This window comes from Ursus maritimus, unplaced genomic scaffold (assembly GCF_017311325.1).
Source record: "Ursus maritimus isolate PB19 unplaced genomic scaffold, ASM1731132v1 scaffold_11, whole genome shotgun sequence".
In the NCBI taxonomy this organism is placed as follows: domain Eukaryota; kingdom Metazoa; phylum Chordata; class Mammalia; order Carnivora; family Ursidae; genus Ursus; species Ursus maritimus.
Genome location: NW_024423453.1, coordinates 35,747,645 through 35,771,886, shown reverse-complemented (window position 1 = coordinate 35,771,886; position 24,242 = coordinate 35,747,645). Strand labels below are relative to the sequence as shown.

Here is a 24,242-nt window from a genome sequence, read left to right as displayed (position 1 = left end):
TCTATTTTAGGCACAAGTTTGAGATGCTTATTAAACCTCCTACAGGAGAAGTCAAAGAGGCGGAGATCAAAGTGCAGAACTCAAAGAGGAGGCCAGGGTGGAGATAACAAATTGAAAGTCAACAGAATATGGATGGTAGTTAAAAAAGAAAGGCCAGGATGGAACATAGTCAAATCAAAATTTAGGGACAGTAATCTTGAATATAGGAAAAGGAAATCAATTATGTTAACGTAAAGCACACTAGTATCAAGAAGAAGAAATTATAATTACATATTCATGATTCATCAGAAAGTATATGCATTATTAAATGCACATATTTTGGACTAAAGTTTAGAACCTAGAATTCCTTATTAAGTAACAATTGGAGAAAAACAGTCTCATTCCCTAAGAGAAATAGAAACCTGAACTGTCTAACTTCTTACCAGAAAGTCACTTACTCATGAATAGAAATAGCAAAATCAAGTCAGCAACAATCACTATGAACCCAACATTGCCCAGCCAACTCTTCTGCCATGGAATAGAGTAGCCACTAGGACTTCGAGGCAAAAATCCTGACAAATTTCTAAGTAGCTGATAATTATAAGGAATTCATAATGCCCTTGATTCTGAAAGCACTGCCATGTCTTTGGGCACATTTATGTACTACAAATGTTGAATATACAAACTTATTAAGTATTTAAGAATGAAATGGGGTTAGTTCAATTTGGCAGACAATTTAGTGATGCAGTGAGTTGGATTTTTTTCTCTAGTTTTCATTAGATATTGACATTAATAGAAGAGATTTTCAAAATTTATACTGTTGGACAATTTTGCAAGTCAACTTTAAGTATACTTCAAACTTATTTTTTGAAGTTGTCTTTGAAGAAATATAATGATCATATATAATATGTCCCTTCAAAATACAAATTGAAAACATTTGTTGGCTTAGGATAATGTTTAACATGTCTATATATAATTTTACATAAATCCAATACATTTGATAGTCTTCAGATATTTAAACTGATTGATTGAGCATCTTTTATGCCAACCAATGTGTTAAATATGTAAAACATGTAAGATACTGTTCCTACTTCCAAAGAGATTAAGAATTTGTATCAGTTTTCTGAGAATCAAAATTTGAGTTTGATTACAGGTTATACTAATATAGGTCAAGAACTCATGTGATAGAATATGAGCAAATGTTTTTATTTCCTTTATTATATAAAAATATTTCTTGAGCAATAAATGTTAAGGTACCCAAGTCCTAAATTTTAGTCTGATCCTATTTCTTATAAATAATATTATAATTTCATTACACTAAAACACAAGTTGAACAATGCTATGAGACAGGACAGCATAAAAGTTAATAGCATGGACTCTATCCAGACCCAGATTACTTGCTTTCATATCCTAGCTGTGTGGTTTTAGACAAGTTACTTAACCTTCCTATACCTGATTTCCTTATCTTTAGCATAAAGATTATTGACGTATAAATGACTTGCAACTCAACATCAAAAAGACAATCCAATTAAAAATGGGCAAATTATTTGAATAGATATTTCTCCAAAGAAGATATACAAATAGCCAATAGTACATATAATGATGTTCAATATCATTCATTAATCATTAGGCAAATGCAAATCAAAACCACACTTTACACCCATTTGTATGGCTGTAAGGATGGACAAGTGTTGGAAGAATGAGGAAAAATTGGAAAACTCGTACATTGCTGGTGGAAATATAAAAGGTGCAGTTGCTTTGGAAAACAGTTTGGCCATTCCTCAAAAAGTTAAACCTCGAGTTGATTTATGACCCAGAGATTTCACCCCAAAAGAATTGAAAACAAATGTCCAAACAAGAACTTGTACATGAACGTTTGCAGTAGCACCATCTGTAATCGCCAAAAAGCGCCACAACCCAAATGTGCATAAACTGATGAATGGGTAACAAAATGTGGTATATCATACAGTGGATATTATTCAGCAATAACAACGAATGAGATGCTGATACATTTTACAACATGAATGAACTTTGAAAACATTATGCTAAGTAAAGGAGCCAGACACAAAATGCCACGCATTGAATGAGTCTGTTCATAGGAAATGCCCAGAATAGGCAAAAATACAGAAGCAGAAAGTATACTAGTGGTTGCCTGGGACTGGGACTGAAGTGGAAATAGAGAGTGACTCCTAATCGATGTGGGGCTTCTTTGTTCTGAGATCACTTTGTGGTAATGATTGCACACCTCTGTGAATATACTAAAACCACTGAATTGTACATGTTTTATGGTATGTGAATTATATCTCAATAAAGCTGCTGTTTGTGAAAGTAACAATAAAAAAGAATATAGGATACCGATAGCACCTGTTTCATGGGTGTCATCAAGATTAAAATGAGTTCATATTTGTAAAATGCTTAAATAAAAATACTTGACCCATAGTAAGTGCTATGTAAGTGATAAGATAATTTCTCAACAAGGTAAAAGTTCACATTTTGATACAGATCGCTCCCCACGTTCCAAACACATTGCATTAATAAAATAAGTATTAAAATACTTTGCAATACATATAACCAATAAAATACTAATATTTAAGATGTAATAAAGTACACAAATAAATAGAAAAAGCAACACAATATAAAAATGGCCAAAGAATAGACAGTTCATAGCCTAAGAATTCCAAAGAGTCTAGAAAAATATGAGAATATAATCAAACTTACAGTTAATCAGGAAAACAGATTATAAAATAACAAGATACATCTTATATGCATTCAATTTGGCAAAAAAAAAAAGTCCAATAACTCCAAGTATTGGTGAGAATGTGGAGAAGTAGAACAAACACTTTAGAGAGCAAGTGGACACTATCTAGTGAAGTCAAAGATACTTATACACTACGAATCTCAGAGCACATACTCTAAAGAAACTGTTTCACATATGCATAACAAAACAAACAGAATTTTTATTGCATCTTCGTTTATAGTAATGAAAAACTGGAAATATTGGTTATTATGAGAACAGATATACTGTGGCATTCATACAATGGAAACCATATACAACAGTTAATGAATGAACTAGGACTGTGAGTATCAACATGGACAAATCTCCAAAAACATAATTTTGTACAAAAATATTAAAAATACATGAATAAACCCTACAAGTCCTGGGGCCCGGCCTACTAATCTCAGGCAATAAATGGTGACTGAATTGTGATTCTGCAAAGGTCTTCCCATAACCGAACATCCAGGGAAATTTTGCAACCCGTGGAATTCTTAGACCAAAAAGTAAATAGCCACACATACAGGACCTACATACTGTGAATTGAAATGGTGCTGTATTAGGGCTCCTGAAAGAGCCAGAGCAGGAAAGATTGTTCAAACAGAAGATCCTCGTTCTTCTCTTCGGCCAAAGAGCAGCAGGCTCTATCACCTCCCCAGCTGCCCTCCCTCCGTTGCTCCAAGTCCTTCTCCAGTTTTTCCTTGAGAGTCTTTTTCTTCTCCTGAATTTTCCTTAACCTGTAGAACTCTTCTCACTCTCTCTCATCCAGCTCTGTGATGATAGGAGAAAGGGTACTTTCAATCTGGGGAATGATGGCACGTTCTGTGGCAATTACACACCTGTCGGTCATCTTAACAGCAAAGGCTGCGGTAAAGCTACTCCCACCCGTACTTCCACTGCTCTGGCTTAATTCTTCTGGCTACAGCAGTCGGTTCACACCTGTTGGTTCGTTCCTTTAGGTAATGTTCAAATTACTGGCAGAGTCACACTGGCTACATTATCTTTCCTCTCTGGAAACTTCACTTGGGCTTTCTGTACATTGTGGGTAACTGTAGTGCAGAACCCCTAGCTGTGAATGTGGCCTCGGCAAACGATAGGGCAGCTTCTCTCATCACTTCACCCATCAACCTTTTAGTCCCTATTACTTTCTTTAGATCTGTTGAAATGGAAGAGTTAAGGCATCAGATTTTTTTCTTCAGGAGGTTTAAAGCTGTCTGAAACATTCGTGACAGTGTGCACCACTCGAGAGGGAAAGATTTCAGTTTGGTCTTTGCCCGACTGGATGGTTGGACATTGATAGTTTGGCTGCAACAGCCCCAGCCCCAGTCTCTCTCTACCCGAGTCAGCTGGTGGCGTCAGGAGGCGCTTCCTCAGGGAGGGAAGGAGGAAAACGGAATCAGAGAGGGAAACGGAGATAGCAATTATGTCTGTAACGTATTTCTTGAAAAATGAAGTGACTGAAGTAAACACAGGATAATATAAAGATTTGATAAAGGTAAGTGGTGGGAACACAGGTATATATTACATTTTCCAAAGTTATCTATATAATAAAGAATAACTTTTAAGTAGTAAGATTTAAAATAAAGATTCATGCATTCCAGTCCCCAAGCAAAAAGAGTTTTTTCAAATGCATGCACTACTTTTTAAAATTTTTTTCTTGATATTTCATTGCCTAGTGATTTAAATTCTTCCCTGTTAGCTTCGATGACTAAGTACCTTTGGTTGTAATTAAATAACTATTTAGAGATAACTTTTAAGAGATAACTTTTCATACTTTTATAAAGGATACCCTTTTGTATTTATATTGTTACAAAGCATATCCTTTTATAAAGGATAATATACAATATAAATTATTACAAATTTGCAATAAAGTTCCTTCCATACACTAAATTTTTATTATGAATGTATACTCCAATTGCTCTTCCATTTCCAGACTTTCTGCAGAGTATTTTTAACAGCATAGACATTTTTAATATTGTTCAATGATTCAAGTAGGAAATTGCTCAAATCTTGACATCATTTTTAATCACAGTTTATTCAATTTAGATTAACCTCCTCTTTTAAAAAAGTATTATTGCTATGATTGACTGCTAATATATTCTTAAACCTGTGACCTTTTTAGTAGACATAAATGAGAAAAAAGAATAGTCTTCATTCTTCCTTTACCCAGTTAATCCACCAGAAGCAATTTAAGTAAAAAAGCTTGGAATAATTACATTTCCAACCAAAAATATAAGGAGAAATATAAGCTTCAGAATTTAGTACAATAACTTGGCTAACAAAGCAAATAGAATGGGATTAGGAAAATCATGGTCAGTCTTACAACACGTACAGGATGAATAGAAACTCTCCTCTTTTTTTCGAACCATCTAGATTAACAAGTTAATTTTTCTTATGGTTATTCAGTTGGTTGAAAAACATTAAGGAGATTGTTTTGTGAGAACACTGTAATAGGCATTGTGTATAAATTTTTTAATAAGCCATATAATCTCTACTCTTAAGAAGTATACATAGGAGTGTGGAGTGAAGACTCCATAGAAACACTTTGGAAACAATCATAATGCAGAACATTAACAAATTAGTCAATTCCAACATCTTATTTCTAATATCCAACTCCAACATCTTATTTCTAATATCTGGTTCAGAGTGCAAAGAAAGGACACATTACCCGATGTTTTATATCTTTAACACAAAATTATGGCAGAATCAAGAAGTAGTCAAGAAGTTTGGTTTTGGAGCCCCAGCCTTGTGATTTTATTATGGTTTCTCTGCAACAGCTATATTCTTTCAAGGTTATATTTATTTATTTAATGTATACTATGTGCCAGACACTGTTACAAGCATGTTAGAAATAATCATTCATTTATATCCATAAGATGAGAGTTAAAAGATGCAGCACTACATAATGACCCCAGATCTCAGTGGCTCATAACAACATGTATATCTCATTATATGTTGACTTTGACCATGGCTCTGCTTCATGCCCTCTTTACTCCAGGATGCAGGCTGAAGAAACCCCTATGAGACATCATTCTCACGGCAGAGAGGAGAGAAAGAATGGTGAAAATACATGATGGATCTTAAAGTTTTTGCTTATAGCTTATATACATCACTTAAGCTCATATTTCAAAGGCCGAAAAAAAAAGTGACTTGGCCATGTCTGACAATGGAACAGAGATGGGTAATTCTCCAAAGAGGAGGAACCAGGAAAATTGAAAATGCTACAGCATACCATCATCATAGCAACCATACTAGGACAGATATTATTATTATCCCCATTTTACAACTGAAGTAACTGAGGCATTAGGAGATTAAGTAACCTGATGAAGGCCACACACACAGCCAGTAAGTAGCAGAGCCAGGATTTGAAACCCAGGCAATTCATGCTCTTAATAATTATACTACACTGACTCCTTATGTTCTTGAACTATTATTTTCACTTCGTCAGCAAAATTCTGAAATTCATTCACACAGAAATATTTGACAGGTAAAAGTTTAAATAGATACTCTCCCAGAGGGATTTGCATTTTAAGGCAATAGAGTCTTAAGATAAAGCTGCAAAGTTCAGACAGCTGGACTTCAGAAGCTTAATGGAGAATGCAGCCTTCCCAATGCATCTGAAGTCACATCTAATAATCAGCCTCTTATTCTGTGTATAGACACTCACTTAACTGCTTTGCTTGAAGTCTGTGCTCAAATATCACCTATTCAGATAGGCCTTTTCTCAAAATCCTATTTTTAAAAACACACATGCATCATTATCACAATAACTACTTCTTTTATTCTTTATCCCTTTCCCCTGCTTTATTTTTCCTTCATAGAATACTAATTTTATTGGGGCGCTTTGGTGGCTTAGTCAGTGAAGTGTCTGCCTTTAGCTCAGGTCATGGTCTCAGGGTCCTGGAATCGAGCCCCACATGAGTCCGGCCCCCTGCAGAGAGTCTGCTTCTCCCTCTGACCCTTCTCCCTGCTTGTGCTCTCTCTCTCTCTCTCTCTGTCTCAAATAAATAAATAAATACATTTTTTGAAAGTGCTAATTTTATCTTATACAGTTACTTGTTTATTTCCTTATTATTTGTTTCCCCCACTGTTATGACTTTGTTAACATTTGTTAGGTAGAGCACAAGGTGCCAGATGGTGAGCAATAGAACACCACAAGAGAAATTAAAATAGAGAAGTGTATTAGTGACAGGTCCTAGAGGAATTACACGGCATGCCTTGAGGGGCCACCTGGGGGGAAGTTGAGGCAGAGTGCAGTCAGAAAGAGGTAGGGCTTGGGGTGTGTACCTTTATTAGGGTCCATGGGTGGAATACTTTGGGATTCCCAGACTAAGGCTGGATTGGTCAATTCAACCCAAAGGGGCTTTGTAAGCCCATGGCTGTCTTATATAAGGGGCATGCAAGGGCAAGGCCCGCACTGCTGGGGAAGACTGTTTATTTTAAGGGCTACTAGGGAAGCTATAGCCGGAGCTTACAATTACCTATGACTCTGTTATTGAGGGCCTGTGCTTACATGAGGAGGTGTCCAGGCTGGTTGGCCAAACAAAATGGATGCCAAGGCAGCAATACCATAGAGTAGCTTAGCTAAACTCTCAACGTCCACTAATTCACAAGTTCTATGAGGGTGTGAACATTGTTCATCTTATCATGGTTGTAATCATAGCACCAGGACAGGAACTGGCATATGGTAGGTTCTTAATAAATATTGGTTGAGTGAATACATGAATGAATATTTGAGTTAATGAATGAATAAACTCAATGTTTGCTACCTATAAAAGTCGAGTAAGACTAGCTATGGAAGAAATGTGGAGCAAAGCCCAAAGGATCACAGCAAGACATTCTTCTTGTCCTTAAGAACAATAACTTTTATTGAACGCCAGCTGTGTGTCAAATGGCATGACTACAAAGAAATACAAAATAAAGATCTATCCCCGAGGCTCACAATGTGATTAAGGAAATACAATATACTTACAAAGAAATTAATAATAATCAAAGGAAATAATTTAATGATTAGTAAAATATTTCAAGTGATGGGAGATGTTTCAACTTCATGAAAATAGGTATGTGTGTATAAATGTATATATGAGAAATTTTTGTGATTTTCACAAATAAGTACCATATTTGTCACAGCAGAATTATCATGACCAAAGGGATCTGCCAGTAATTTATTGTGTTTTACAGCATATCACTCAAGAGCTTTCAAAAGAAGAAAAAATCCAGTCTCTCTAAAATGTATCAAACCATCGTCCAGCATAAAATAGTAAATTATTAGACATGAAAAATTAAGAAACCATGACCCGTAACCAAGAAAACAGCAAGCAATAGACACAGACCTGAGATGATCCAGGTGTTAGTATCAGCACATAAGGACTTTAAAAATCAGATATTACAGATTTGTTCATGGGCTTAAAGGAAAGATGATCATAATAAGTAAACGTATGAGCAATCTCAGCAGAGAAATAGAAACTATTTTTAAAAAGCTGAAGGGAAGTCACTGAAAATTATGCTGCTACATATTTATAAACTACTGGATAGACTTAGCAATATATTGGAGACTGCAGAAGAAAGTTATAGTGAATTTGAAGGCAAATCAAAAGGAATTATCCAACAGAACAGAGAAAAAAATGATTGAAAAAAATTAATGGATATTCAGTTACCTGTAGGATAATATAAAATGGTCTAACTTGTGTAGTGTCACTAGAGTCCTATGTAGAAAGGAGAGACAAGGCAAAAATATATATATTTTTTAAAATAATGGCTAAAATTTTCCAAATGTGTTGGAAAACATTAGCTTAGAGATCCAACAAGCTCAGTAAACTCCAAACAAAATAAATTCAAAAGGGGAAAAAACTGGGTACATCAAAGTCAAACTGCTGACAACCAAAGTTAAACAGTAAATCTTAAAATACTCAGAGGAAAAAAGATCCATAATATACAACACAAATAAAGGAAGACTTTGCATCAGAAATAATGGAAGCCCGAAGATAAGTGACATTTTTAAACTGCTGAAGGAAAGGGGCATCTGGGTGGCTCAATTGGTTAAGCATCCAGCTCTTGATTTCAGCTCAGGTCATGATCTCAGGGTCGTGGGATTGAGCCCTGAGTCAGGCTCCATGCTCAATGTGGAGTCTGCTTGGGAATCTCTTCCTCTCCCTTTGCCCCTCTCAGCCCCCTGTTCATGTAGGCATATGCTCTATCTCTAAAAATAATAATAATAAAATTTTAAAAATAAAGTTCTAGGGATGCCTGGATGGCTCAGTTGGTTAAGTGTCTACCTTTGGCTAAGGTCACGATCCCAGGGTCCTGGGATTGAGTCCCACATGGGGCTCTTTGCTCAGTGGAGAGCGTTCTTCTCTCTCTGCCTGATGCTCTCCCTGCTTGTGCTCTCTCTCTCTCAAATAAATAAAATCTTAAAAAAAAAAATGAGCCCACCCTCAATTGCTAATAAACACTACTCTGAAAATAAATTCAAACCACAGTTTGGGAAAAATTATCCACAATGCAATTGTATGACACAGGTCTTACATGCAGAATATAGAAAGAATTCATATAATTCAGGAATAACAAGATACACATTCCAGTTTATCAGACAGGCAAAAGGCTTGAACAAACACTTCAGAAAAGAACATTTATGAATGGACAATAAGCATATGGAAAGCTGCTCAACATTACTAGTCATCAGAATAACGAAAATTTAAAAAAAGAAATATTTCTTGATAGTCACTAAAATGGCTAATATTTAAAAACTTGACACCCTTAAGCCTCGAGCAGAGATGTGGAGCAACCGGAACTCTCATGCATTGCTAATGGCGATGTAAAATGGTACAGCCACTTTGAAAAATAATTTAGCAGTTTCTTATCTATTTAAACATATCCTTATCATATTACCCTTCAATTCCACTTTTAGGTACTTACCGAGAGAAATCTAAGTGACTTGTATGTGAGTATTTATAGCAGCTTTATCCATAATATCCAAAAATTGAAAACAGCCCAAATGACCATCAACAGTACAATGGGTTAACAAATTGTGGAATACCCACACTGTGAAATATTACCCAGCAATAAAAAATAACTAACTACAGATATACACAAAGCATGAACAAGTTTCAAAAACATTATATTGAGCAAAAAAGCCAGGCACAAAAGAGTACACACCAAATGGATTTACAAATTTAAAATTCAAGAGCACACAGAACTAACTTCTGATGATAGAAACCAGAACAGTGGTTGCTTCAGGCAGGTAGGAATTAACAGAGAGGGGCCACAAGGAAACTTTCTGAGGTGACAGAAATATTCTATATCTTGATTGGCTATGTGTTACATAAGGTTATGCACTTTTCAAAACTCACTCAATTGTACATTTGGATCCGTGTTTTATTGTATGTAAAGTATACTTCAAAAAACAAAAACAGCAGAATCTTCAAACAAATTGAAACCTAGTTTTAAAATTTGTAAGGAAAAGCAAAACTTACAAATACGCCAGACACTGTTGAAGAAGGAGGAGGAGAAAAGAGAGGAAAACACTTTTTGTTCATAAAAATCAAGATTTATTTAAACGTACTGTAATTTTTAAATGTGGCATTTGTGAAGGATAAATTGACCTATGGAACAGAACAGAGAAGCTCCAAACAGAATCTCACACAAATGGAACCTTGACTTATGCTAGAGATAGCACTGAAAATCACTAAAACTATATTTAATGAATAGTACTGGAAGAATTGGTTATTCAAACTAACATAAAATATACATATAAAAATTAATTCTAAATTGATTGGAGATTTAAATGTGATGGGCAAAACTTCACAATTTTTAGAAAAAATACTGCAAAATATTTTTATGACCTCATGCTAGGAAAGAACTTAAAAAAAAAGATACTGATAAATTTGATACATAAAATTTTAAATTTCTGTCTATCAAAAGACACCAAAAGCAGAGTGGAGAAAATTTTATAAAATGAGTAAAACAAGAATAAACTAAATTTATGAAGAACTCTTATAAAACTATAAGGAAAAAGATAACACCCCCAAAAATGGGCAAAGGTTCAATAAACATGTCACAGAGAAGGAAAAAATAAAACAAACAGCAACAAAGAAAAACACAGAGGAAAATGGCAACCTTATTAGCAGCATTGTGAGCTCTTCCTTTATGTTTTATGTACTATGTGCTGTAGGAGTAATGCTTAGAGCCTTAGATGTGGAGGTGTGCCAAATTATGAGTAATGAAAAATAAATGTCAAAATCAATAGTCAGCTAGAACTAAGACCCAAACCTGAGTTCACCATCATAAATGAACTATTCGGATGTCAGAATCTTGGAATTATACCCAAAAGTTATTTTTACTATAATTTTATCATTAAAACCAGTAATAAATTCTTAAAAATTTGACACAGTAAAAGAACATTTTATCAGTATTGTCAACTGATAGATTCTCCTGTACTCACCATACAACTCATGTGTGATAAGAAATAGAGGCATGCTTGCACCTGAGGTTGGTAGAGGAACATGGTATTTAGGAGTTTCTCATTTTCCCTTACCATGGTCTTCCTTTGTTCTGTATATTCTTTGTTATGCCTAGATCAAAGATGATTTATCACAGGTGTTGTACGTGATTTAGGTTGTTTTCCCACTTTGTGGAATTTTAACAAAGCAAACAACATTGCTTTTTATCCATTCCTCAAGCTGTGAAGAACCTCCAAAGTGAACTTGTTCCTGAAAGACTCATGGCCTCATGGAATTAAGTCACAAAGCAAACAAACAACAACAACAACAAAACCACACAAACTATAAAATAAAAATAATTTGAGAGGTGCCTGGGTGGGTTAGTCAAGCATCTGACTCTTGATTTCTGCTGCTCAGATCATTATCTCAGGGTTGTGAGATGGAACCCCACATCAGGCTCTGCGCAGGGCATGGATCCTGCTTGGAATTCTCTCTCTCCCACTGCCCCTCCCTCCCCTCCTATAAATAAATAAATAAATAAACAAATAAAGAAATAAATAAATGTGTTTTTTAAAATATATATAATAATAATTTGAAAATTTTTTAAATTAATATTTGAATAATGATACAACTCCAAAGACTAATTCTAATCCTCATAATATGATTTCTATTATTCTTTCTTTTTTTAAATATTTTTTAAAGATTTTTAACTATTTTAGAGAGACAGAGAGCAATGAGGGGGGAGGGGCAGAGGGAGGAGAGGGAGAAGCAGGCTCCCTGCTGAGACAGACATTTAACCACTGAGCCACCCAGGCACCCCTCCATTATTCCTTCTTATGTTATTTAAATTTTACAAATATTTACTGACTCTTAGAGGATATAATGCCTTCCTAATGTTATCTAGCTCCCTTAATATTAATATTTACTTTAAATCTACTTCCTTATAAATTTATTATTTAAAATCTGCTTATTTTTGTATATAAAGTTAGCAATTTGCACAATCATCATTAAATATTGCCCTATTTTACTCTTGCAATAACATTTACATTTATATTTCAATGGGTTGATAGACTGTCAACATCTTAAATCTACAGACATATTTTTCATTTCAAACCACATGTAGAATGTATAACTACATTTGAAAGAAAATATTCAGATAGTAGCAATAAATCTGAATTTTATGCTTTGTTCCTGTTTTTGGCATTGCTATGCAAATTCAATGTGATAGTAACCTATAGGACCACATTGCTGGTTCTGCAATCATATAGGATGACAGTTGAAGTAGGCATTTGGCCTCTGAACCGAAGACAAAAATTTTGGCCAAATACTTAGGCTAACACCCAAACATGCGTGCATCTCTAAAAGGAAGTATGAAAAACATCTATTCCCTAGACAGCAACTTATCCCAAATCTACAGAAATATATACACAAATTCTTTATCTTCAAACTTTAAGTTTGCCTAGATACAAAAATCCACAGAGATTGGACATGAAGATGCTCAATGGATCATGCTATTGTTTGTCTTGTTCTCGTTGATAACCATGATTTATTCTCATCTATACCCCACTGCCACTTATAAGACTCCACAGAAGGCCCTAGGCAACCACACACAGCCATACCCCATTCCCAACATACACCCCCCACATGGTCATAGCACTGCCTCAGAATGGACTTGGCCTTTACTTAAAAAATAAAAAATCTTTAAAGAAAAAACAAAAAAACAAGCAAAAACCCGAAATGTCAATTTCACTTTTAAAAGGTGGGGGGAGGTGCACCTGGCTGGCTCAGTCAATGGAACATGCAACTCTTGATCTCAGGACTGTGGGTTTGAGCCCCACATTGGGTGTAAAGATTACTTAAAATAAAGTCTTTAAAAAACAAAACAAAACAGGGGCACCTAGGTGGCTCAGTTCAGCATCTGTCTTCAGCTCAGGTTATGATCTCAGGGTTCTGGGGTGGAGCCCAGCACCAGGTTCTCTGCTCAGCAGGGAGTCTGCTTCTTCCTCTCCTTCTGTGCTCTTTCTCTCTCACTCTTGCTCTCTCTCCAATAAATAAATAAAATCTTAAAAAAAAAAAAGGAATGGACTTGGACAAAGTAGATTTCAATGTGATTTACAAGTAAGTGAATAAAAACAAGGTTATTTAAGGCATAAAAGGCATTGATATGAACAGGAATCATCTAGCTAGAAACAAAGTGGTAAAAATAGAAAGGAGAGGACTGAACAATGTTCACAATAGTTTAGCTCAGTGGATGGACTTAGCTAAAGCAAACAAACTCCCACTTGTGGCAATGGAAACTGGATTGACTCAGAATAGATCGTGCACATAACAAAAACAAATCTAATGAATAATTGGCTTTGACCCTTCTGACCTCACTCTTTCAAATTGGCCAATACTAACAGAATACCAAGAATATGGCTCTCAAACATTTTGGTTTCAGGGGGCTTCAGACTCTAAAGAAGTTATTGGGTTATATATATTGATACTTACCATATTTAAAATTGAAGCAAAATTTTTAAATATGTATTTATTTTAAAGTAACATAAAAATTTCATTGCATGTTAATACAAATGGCATGTTTTTATGAAAATAACTGTGTTTTCCAAAATAAAAAATTTAGTGAGAAGTGTTTTATATTTTGCAAATATCTTTAATAGAACTTAATAATAGGCTTAATAGAACACAGCTGGATTCTCATAATTGCTTCTGAATTCAATCTGTTAGCAATATATTGTTTGGAAGTATTTGAAGAAAATCCAACCCTGCACAGATATTCGCTTGGAAAAAGATGGAGACTCACATAACATAGTCAAATGATCTCTGACAAAGGAGCAAAGACAATAAAATGGAGCAAAAATAGTCCAACAAGTAGTGCTGTAACAACCGAATACCCACACGCAAAAAGATTAATCTGGACTCAGACCTCAAACCCGTCATAAAAAATAACTCAGAGTGGATGACAGACCTAAATATAAAGTGCAAAACTATAGAACTCCTAGAACATAACATAGAAGAAAGCATACATGACCTTGGATATGGTGATAACTTTTTAGATACAACACCAAGGCATGATCCATGAAAGAAAGAGTTGATAAGTGGGACTTCATTACAATGAAAAACTTCTGATCTACAAAAGAGTATGTCAAGAGAATAAGAAGCCACAGACTGGGAGAAAATATTTGCAAAAGACACTTCTGGTATAGGACTGTTGGGCAAAATAATACAGAGAATTCTTAAAATTCAATAAGAAAACAAACAACCCAATTAAATAATGGGCCAAAGACCTGAACAGACACCTCACCAAAAAAGATACACAGATGGCCAAATACAAAAAGATGCTTTACATTGTGCACCATCAGGGAACTGCAAATTCAAACAAGACACCACTGCATACCTATTGGAATCCAAAGCACTGACAACACCAAATGCTGCCAAGTACATGGAGCTACAGGAACTCTCATACACTGATGGCGGGAATGCACGGCCATTTTGGAAGACATTTTGGCAGTTTCTAAAAAATGAAACATACTCTTACCACACAATCTGGCAATCATGATCCTTGGTATTTACCCAAAAGTTTTAGAAACTAATGTCCTCACAAAAATCTGCACATAGGTGTTTATAGCAGCTTTATGTATAATCGGCAAAACTTGGAAACAAGTAGGATGTCAAATTAAAAAATTCATTTTGTAGTTTGAAAATAATTTAGGCAGTTTGCTTTTTTAAAGTAAGTACTGAGTATTCTTCATTGATGGTACACTTTAGTAGAACAGAGGGCAGAGGATTTACTTTGGGACCCAGAAATTTGTAAGCACTCTTTAAATTGATCAAAGTGCTTACATTGAGATACTACTTAAATTATTCTCCATTAATTTTGTGCTCCAGACAATGGAGTATTATTCATCACTAAAATGAATTATCAAGCCATGAAAAGACATGGAGGAACCTTAAATGCATATTACCATGTGGAAGAAGCCAATCTGGAAAGGCTACACACTGTATAATTCCAACTATATGGCATTCTGGAAGAGGCGAAACTATAAAGATAGTAAATAGACCAGGGCTTGGGGGTAGGGGGCAGGATGACTAGGCAGAGCACAGAGAATTTTTAGGGCAGTGAAAATACTCTATACAATACAAGGTGGAAGCGTGTCATTATATATTTGTCCCGACTCAGAGAAGGTACAATGCCAAGGGTGAATCCTAATGTAAACTATTGAATTTGACTAATTGTGATGTGTCGATGTAGGCTCATCAGCTGTCACAAATGTCCCACTCTGGTGGGGAATGCAGTAGAAGGGTACACAAATATCTAATAAAAGCGGGTTGGGGTAACAGGGAAAATAGACACATGAGTGAAAGCTAGATTTCAAAATGTAGACCTTAGTAGATTTTTAAAATTTTGTATCACAAAAATTAATTCACTTAATTTCCCTGAAACCAATTTTACTACTTCATATCCAATTAAGGGATAAAAGATACACAATATATCCATCCGTATATATTTTTGTGTTGACAGATAAACAGGAATACTTCATTTTCATAGACTTCCCTAGAATGTTTTTATTGATAGCCTCGTCTTTACTGCTAGACTCATTTGGATTCTCTTCCAATATATGTGCATACATAAAGATGAAAAGTGTAAAACTATTTTATTAGAAATATTGATTTTAAATTTAAAACTGTTGAGAATAAATTGCTTGTTTAAGAAAAGCCAGAGGGGAAACAGTGAACTAGGGTGTTCTGTGTAAATAAGCACTGTTAGGGCATGGCATTCTCCTTACAATTTCTGCGAGGAGATATTGTGCCATCAAGTATAATTCACGTCTCTGAACCTCAGCTGCAGAAAATAAAGAAATCTGTGGCACAGTATTGTCACTGCTGATGTCTGTCAACAACTTAAATTCATGGCACATACATAACACCTGCATGTTCATTGTTCTTCCCTCTCATCCACAAATCTACCAGCAAATAAACATTTTGTCCACGTCAGATCACAAAACGCTTCCAGAAAACGTCTGCAACATATTCTAAGCAAAACAAAGGGAAATTTTAGTCAGGTGCAATCAGCAATGATCCAGTCTGTTAATATTCTTTTTTTTTTTTTTAAGATTTTATTTATCTATTTGAGAGAGAGAGAGCACCACCCAGGAGAGGGGCAGAGTAGCAGACTCCCTGCTGAGTGGGGAGCCTGATGCAGGACTCGATCCCAGACTCTGGAATCATGACCCAAGCTGAAGACAGACACCCAAACGACTGAACCACCCAGGCGCTCTCCATCAGTATTCTTCAGCAAACACTGTTCTAGCCCCAAAGAGATGGTTCATTGGTGGGCAGGAATGGTTCTCCCATCCAGTATTCAAAGGAATCCTTATCAGGGGATGAGCTGAGCTCTTCCTAGCATGCCCTTCAGTATACCCTCCTGTACCCTTTCTTCAAAAGACTTTCTAGGGCTCCATGCAGCATGGGGAGGAGAATGCTGAAGAAGGACAACCTCCTTTAAAAGAAAAATAAGTCAGGGCACCTGGGTGGCTCAGTCAGATAAGCGACCAACTCTTGCACCCAACTCTTGACTTTGGTTCAGGTCATGGTCTAGGGGTTGTGAGATAGAGCCTCGGGCCCTGCATTGGGCTCCATGCTCAGCAGGGAGTCTACTAATCTCTCTCTCTCACGCTCTCTCTCTGCCCTTCCCCGCCCCAGGCTCCCTAAAATAAATAAATAAATCTTTTTTAAAAATGAAAAATAAGCCATGCTGTGCAGGATTTTAAGTCTAAAAGTGGTAATTCTCATGCTAGTGAATGCCATTAATCTGGAAGTTTTCAGCAACTATAAATAGGTCAATTTCCTTATTAAATATGCTGCAAAGGTAAATATTACTTATAACAAGGAACCATTATCTCAAAACATTTTTTTTCATTTTAAACATGTAAAAAACTTGTGTATCACATTATCTTTTTTTAATAAGAGTAAAACAAAAATAATTTCGCTCTAAATCTATGGAAACTCATGGAGTTACCGTAAAGTCCCACAGAGCAAGGATTGAGGGGTGTAAGGTGGTTCATTCCTGTATACCAGATAGCCTCTGATGGCTGTGCTTTTATAGTCTTTCTGCCAACTTTGTGCATTTTCTTATTTCCCTGCTACTTGCGATTATTTCACCTTACTAACAATATGTGCTTTTTCTTTTCTTTTCTTTTTTTGAGAGGGAGAAATAGACTGGCAAAGGTGGGGGGTGGCGTGGGAAAGGGCAGAAGGAGAGGGAGAGGGGGAGGGAGACAGAATCTTAAACATGCTCCACACCCAGCACGGAGCCCCACGCAGAGCTCAATCTCACAACCCTGAGATTACAACCTAAGCCAAAATCAAGAGTCAGACCCTGAACCGAATGAGCTACCCAGCCACCCTGGGCTTATTTTCAAACACTGAGTAAGGACTAAATGGTAGCCCTCAACCTCTTACAGAACCAAATGCTTGTGATCTGGTAGGTCCTTGGTGTTCAGAAGTCTATCAATTACTGCCAGCTTTAAGATGAAATATGTTATAGTTGAAATCTGGCTTCTGGAAAAGAGGCAGATTCATTTAATATCATTCCAATCCTTTACAGTGACTGTTCCAAGTTCTAATCTGCCTCTTGTCACAAAGACAACACTAACTATATTTAAATCAAAACCCTATGGTACCATCTTCTCAAGGTTGTCACTGTTTTCAAAATGGTGAACTCAGTCAGTTTCCCCAAGTGCATCCCTCAGGACAAGGATCTGCACAGGTGACGTAGTAAGTGGTACTACCCTTAGAACCAGGTATGGGGACCTCTACCCTACATGCTCCCCACCACCCTCGGTGCTCTGGGTTTCCTCACTGCCTGGGTGTAGACTTTGGATGAAAGCATTGTGGTGTTCACAAACATGCAAGCAAAACTTCTTGGTTTGGAAGAGGCCCAGGAGCAGAGAGCCAGGAACATGCTCTCCCTTCACCATCACAAAACACCAAAGAATCCAAAAATTTCTAAATGAAAGCTTGGTTTTCCAGGTCATTTTGCCAATGTATCAGTCCAGGTAAGAGCATGTGTTAGCTTAATGTAAATAGCTTTTAAATATATAGGTATATGCTTTATGGGTGCTCATTTGTACTCATATTCCAGCAGAGCAAATGACTTCCAAGTAATACAAATTCTGTGAAAACAAAGAAACTACTTATCTTGTTTATTGCTATATTCCCAAAACCAAACACATAGCCAATAAAATGTTAAATGAAAAAAGTGTCTCACGGTTTAAAAATGTTCAGCCTCCGGGTGCCTGGGTGGCTCAGTTGGTTGGGCATCTGCCTTTGGCTCAGGTCATGATCCCAGGGTCCTGGGATCAACCCCTGCACCAGGCTCCCTGCTCAGTGGGGAGTCTTCTTCTCCCTGTGCCTGCTGCTCCCTCTGCTTGTGCTCTCTCTCTCTCTCTCTGGCAAATAAATAGATAAAATCTTTAAAAAATAAAAATAAAAATGTTCGGCCTTTTGCAGTTCCCTTTGGAGATTAGCAAATTAACACTTTAAAGTCTTTGAGAATCCAGGGCGCCTGGGATGGCTCAGTCGTCAAGCGTCTGCCTTCGGCTCAGGGCATGATCCCGGAGTCCTGGGATCGAGCCCCACATTGGGCTCCTCCACTGGGAGCCTGCTTCTTCCTCTCTCACTCCCCCTGCTCATGTTCCCTCTCTCTCGCTAGCCTTCTCTCTCTGTGTCAAATAAATAAATAAAATCTTAAAAAAAAATAAAGTCTTTGAGAATCCAACTATTTTAACCAAGTCCCTCCCCCTCTTGTACTCTAGAGACTTTCTCATATCTACTTTGTGGTGGAAAACTTTCAGGAATTGCTCAAATTAATGGCACATATGAATCAGCCCACTTTGGGAGCCTCTCAAGATACCTTGGAATGGGGGAGCCTGGGTGGCACAGCGGTTAAGCGTCTGCCTTCGGCTCAGGGCGTGATCCTGGCGTTATGGGATCGAGCCCCACATCAGGCTCCTCCGCTATGAGCCTGCTTCTTCCTCTCCCACTCCCCCTGCTTGTGTTCCCTCTCTCGCTGGCTGTCTCTATCTCTGTCGAATAAATAAATAAAATCTTAAAAAAAAAAAGATACCTTGGAATGTACAAAATGTACCCTCAATTATGGTCCTAGATACAACCCAAGCATTAGAAAAAATGAAGAAATATATTGGATGCTCTTGAAGGAAATAAATACAAGATTTTCTTTTTCATGAACAAATCCAGATTTCAATAACAGCAAAACATTAATCTTTTCTTGGAATTTTTCTACCTAATAATTAAAAAGGGATGGAGAGAAAAGAAAAAGTTACAACCTATCATATTAAATTTAAGGTGAAGAATAAATGTCCCATGAACTTTTAATACTCATTCAACACTTCATTAATCAATTTAAAATGTATTTACTCCTGTTGTCAATAATCTTGGTTCAAATGCTAGCCACCTTAGGATTTTTAGTTTAAGCGTGGATGTGCATTGTAATTAATAGTGATGCTAATTATGATTAACACTTGGTATCAGTGGAAGGTAGAGTAGGAAACTTATACTATAGATTTTTAATTTAAATTGAAACTAGTGAGGGGCGCCTGACTGGCTCAGTCATCAGAGCGTGCAACTCTTGATCTCGGGGTTGTGAGTTTGTCACCTGTAGAGATTACTTAACAATGAAAAATATTTTTTAAAGATAAATATATAAAAAACAAACTGAAACTATAGGGGGAAAGTGGGAATGTATATTACAACTCTTTAAAAATAAGCCACAGAAATCCTCTTCAAACTGACTTAACCACATAAAAGGATTTATTGGCTCATGTAACTGGAAAGGACACGGATGCCTTTGATGCCAGGAATAAATGAATTAGAGAACTCAACTGCCTCCTCTCTCCTCTGTGCTCCTACTTCTTTCCCCTTGCCCTCCTCCCCTTTCCTCACTCTCTTCCTCTCACCCTCCTTTAATCTCCCATCATACCTCTACCCAACCCACAGGGTCTCATCCCAACTTCCCTTTGTATTGTCCTTCTCTCCAATCACAGAATTTCTGTCCTATGTCAGGAATCCTGCTAGCAGAAAGCTCCAAGTCATATCACTAGAGGACAGAATACCTCAACCTTTAGTATATAAAAACTCAAGGAAAGAAGTCTAATCGGCCCAATTTGAGTCACGTGTCCTGATTAGATCCATTGTTAAGAGCTGGGAAGATATGCTGCTGCTTGGTAGCACCCCCTGTTCCCACAGTCACATCACTGGGTGAGGCAAATCAAAACAAGGCAGGTACTCTTACTGCAAGAGGAATCAAGGGACACTTGACATACAGAACTTCAGATATTCCAAGTGTAAACGGCTAAATTTTTGGAAAGTAATTTGACAACATAGATCAAGACTCTGTAAAGTCATGACTCTTATCCATGCTAAGAAAAGAATCCAAACCCAGAGGTCATATGTATCAAGAAGTATACTAGAACATCATTTACATACCGAATATTACACTCAGTCTTCTATGGGCCCAATAAAAGGAAAACAAATAGGTAAATCGTAACTTCACAGTAAAGTGTGATGTTGCTGTAATAAAGAACACTGCCTGCTGCCTGGAGCCTGTCTGCTGCCTGGAGCCTGTCTGAGGCCTGGAGCCTGCCTGCTGCCTGGAGCCTGCCTGCTGCCTGGAGCCTGTCTGCGGCCTGGAGCCTGTCTGCTGCCTGGATTCTTGAGCTAAGTGAAAAAGCAAAATACAAATCTATATATACAATTCTAAAAAATGAGTAGATAGAAAAGATAGAAGAAGAAACAAACAGATCCAAAGCGTTAATAGACTTTGGGTAGTGAGGCAATGAGTGGTCTTTTATCCTTTATATATATTATTACATCATATTTTAAGTGTTTCATTATTACCATTTTTCCTATTACAAACATAATGAAAAATTGCTAACTTCAAGGTTTAATAAATGATAAAACTCAAGCATTTAAATATAAGATGGGTGTTCTTTGAACTTCTCATCTTCCCAAATTTACAAAATGTTTCTCAAAATCAGTCATTTATTAAATATTACAGCATACTACAGAGATCCAATGTCCTTTACCTACTCCAGGTAAGTGAACAAACTGGAAAGGAACATACAGAATGAGGTACACACTAGTCAATCCCTAATTTCCCTAATTTTCTAAAATTGATACAAATCAGAGACAAAACATCATTACACAGCATGCAGAGCACGTCAGCTGCTTCTTTAAGGATGAATTTAAATTGTGTAGACTGAAACAGAAGCAACTGTTTCCACGACTAAGGCGAGGCCTAGTGGCTGTCTCCCCAACCTTACCCCGTAGTTCAGACCTTCCTATCCTTTGACCCTGGGCCGTGTATACCGACTTCACCTACCCCACTCCCAAGCCACACGCATCCCTCTTCTTGCCCAACCTCAACATAACCCATTTGCACTGTGATTCACATCACTCTTCAAGGTTCTAGTCAGGATGATGAGGAAGGTCATTAAGAATTATCTCCCAGCCAAGAGGTCAATAGGGCCGGACAGGGCAACAGGGAAGTGACAGCCTCAGAGACAGAGGTCCTGGCAACAGCTGTCCCATCCTAGTCACGCTGAAAGACAATAGGCTAGCTCCTTGCCATGGTCTGTCAGAGTGCAGCCTCCCTGTCAGCAAAATGAAGAACTGCTTTGAAGCTAAGTCCGACTGAGGTGCAAATATAGTGGCTAATACTTGTAGTAAGTTCTCTGCTTTTATGTTACCCTGATCTCTTGCAAGGTCATCATCTGGAGAAAGGGCACAAACTATAAGCTCCTTCTACCTGCGGCCGAGCACCAGTCATATTGCCGGCTGCTATGTGACCTCAGATAAGTCGCTTCATCTCTTTGCTCCTAGAATCAGGAAGTTTGGACTCAATTGCTCCTCAAACTTATCGTGACTATAACATTTTAGTATTCTATGCAAGTCTCTTTACAAAGCCTTGGCTGCTGTGCTTCAAAACATAGGGCACAATAACTCCAAGATTTTCTGTCATTGCTTGCTAACTCTCTTTCCCTTGGGTCCCTCTCACAGGATGAATTTAAAACTCTGCAGTTTACTGGCGTGCTTATTACATATACTAAGTCTTTAAGTTCAATTATAAAATCAAAATGCTAGTATTAAAAGCAAAAAAAATCACCCATTTAACATTTTCACGGAAAATTTTTAGCTATTAAAATTTAGCTATATGATAAAAATTTAAATAACCACTGTAATATAGAAACGGTTTTAGGTAAAATCTATGCTAAGGAAAAAAGAAAGAGTTTTGAGGGATGGAATTAGAGGAACAGAATGTACGGGGAGGGACACTAAAGATGGAAGAAGTGAAGGAAAGAAAGAGGAAGCTGCTTACCTTTAGATAATGTGGGAACAGACAGTTTAAACCCAAATTACTAAGGTGCAGTTTAACCTCTTATCATTTGTATTTGAAAAATAACACCTGGTAAGTCAACTCTTGTCATTTTTATATCCTACGCAATGTCTACTAAAGCCCCCAGACAGTAAATGATCAGAGTCTCTTGAGTGCACACACTGGTGCTCCTCAGCTCTGTCCCCAAAGCCCCTGCAGAAGTCACAAGCAGCTGCCTTGGCCGCCACCCATGTCCTTGACTCCTCCACCTTGGTTACCAACACCACTGGCTGGTCTGCACTTATCAGAGCCTGAGACTCAAATGACCAGTTCTGCTCTGTAGATCACGCTTGATACTGCACGAGGCAATAGGTCACTTCCTCCCTTTCCTGCAGTGGATAATGGTTTGCTTTCACATGAGATTAACTGGCTTTAGGGTGTTCTCTCTCAGAACTTCTTCTTACGTGATAACAGTAAACGTTCTCATCATTAAAAATTTAGAAGTTGACTTCAGAGACAGTGGCCTCATGGTATATGATGACCCAAAACTGTGATCCATAAGAATTAGGAGATTTAAAAGGTTTAGAACGGTGGTGCCTGGGCGGCCAAGTGTCAGGTAAGTGTCTGCCTTTGGGTCACGATCACGGGGTCCTGGGATGGAGCCTTGTGCTGAGCCCTGCCTGGAGCCCAGCATTGGACTCCCTGCTCAGTGGGTAACCTGCTTCTCCCTCTCCCTCTACTGCTCCCCCTGCTTGTGCTCTCTCATTCTCTCTTTCTGTCAAATAAATAAATTAAATCTTTTTAAAAATAAAACACAAACAAAAGGTTTAGAACGTGTCCAGGGGCGCACCTGGATGGCTCAGTCATTAAGCGTCTGCTTTCGGCTCAGGTCATGATCCCGGGGTCCTGGGATCGAGCCCCACACCAGGCTCCCTTCTCAGCGGGAAGCCTGCTTCTCCCTCTCCCACTGCCCCTGCTGGTGTTCCCTCTCTCGTTGTGTCTCTCTCTGTCCAATAAATAAATAACATCTTAAAAAAAAAAAAGAACGTGTCCAGACTAATGACCCCCCAAGCGCGCAAGTCCACAGGCATAAATAAATTAACGGTGTCCAGTTGTATCCAGGTTAACTACGTACAGATGTATCTGCGGAATGTGTTGAAAGGTCTTATTACTTTCCTAATGCGGATGCCTTCCACCCTGAGAAGGGTGGCAGCAATGGCTGGAGTAGAAATCCCAGCTCCTTGAGGTGTCGCATGTCTCTCCATCTCCGTGCACATTCTTGCAGACTCCTGGGTCTGCTGAGTAGCTCTTGCTAGATAGCCTTACTATACCTCTATACTCTCATACTTGAAGCTCAGGAAACAGTTTTATTGCTTCCGTCAACATGCCTTAGTTTGGGCATTTGAGGTATAACTGAAGATGTGAGTCTCTACACATCCCTACGACAGGAAAGGGTGAGTTAATTAAAAGCTTAACTAATTCTCCTCACCTGACTTCCACACTGCCTTTTCTTGTGGCCTGGCTCCTAGCCAAGTCCTGCAGGGCAACGCAAGGCCAAAGCCAATTCCCCAGCTGCTGGGAAATGTGGGGCCCGGATTATTATACGGTGGCCACATTATTATATATTAAAAGCAAATAAGACTTTTAAATAGATAGCTGA

The 24,242-nt window shown here is 37.5% G+C and overlaps 1 pseudogene; it reads right to left on the bottom strand.

The window, feature by feature from the left end:
- Positions 1-3,187: 3,187 nt before the first annotated feature.
- Positions 3,188-23,847, bottom strand: LOC121101557 (annotated as a pseudogene).
- Between the last annotated feature and the right edge of the window lie 395 nt (positions 23,848-24,242).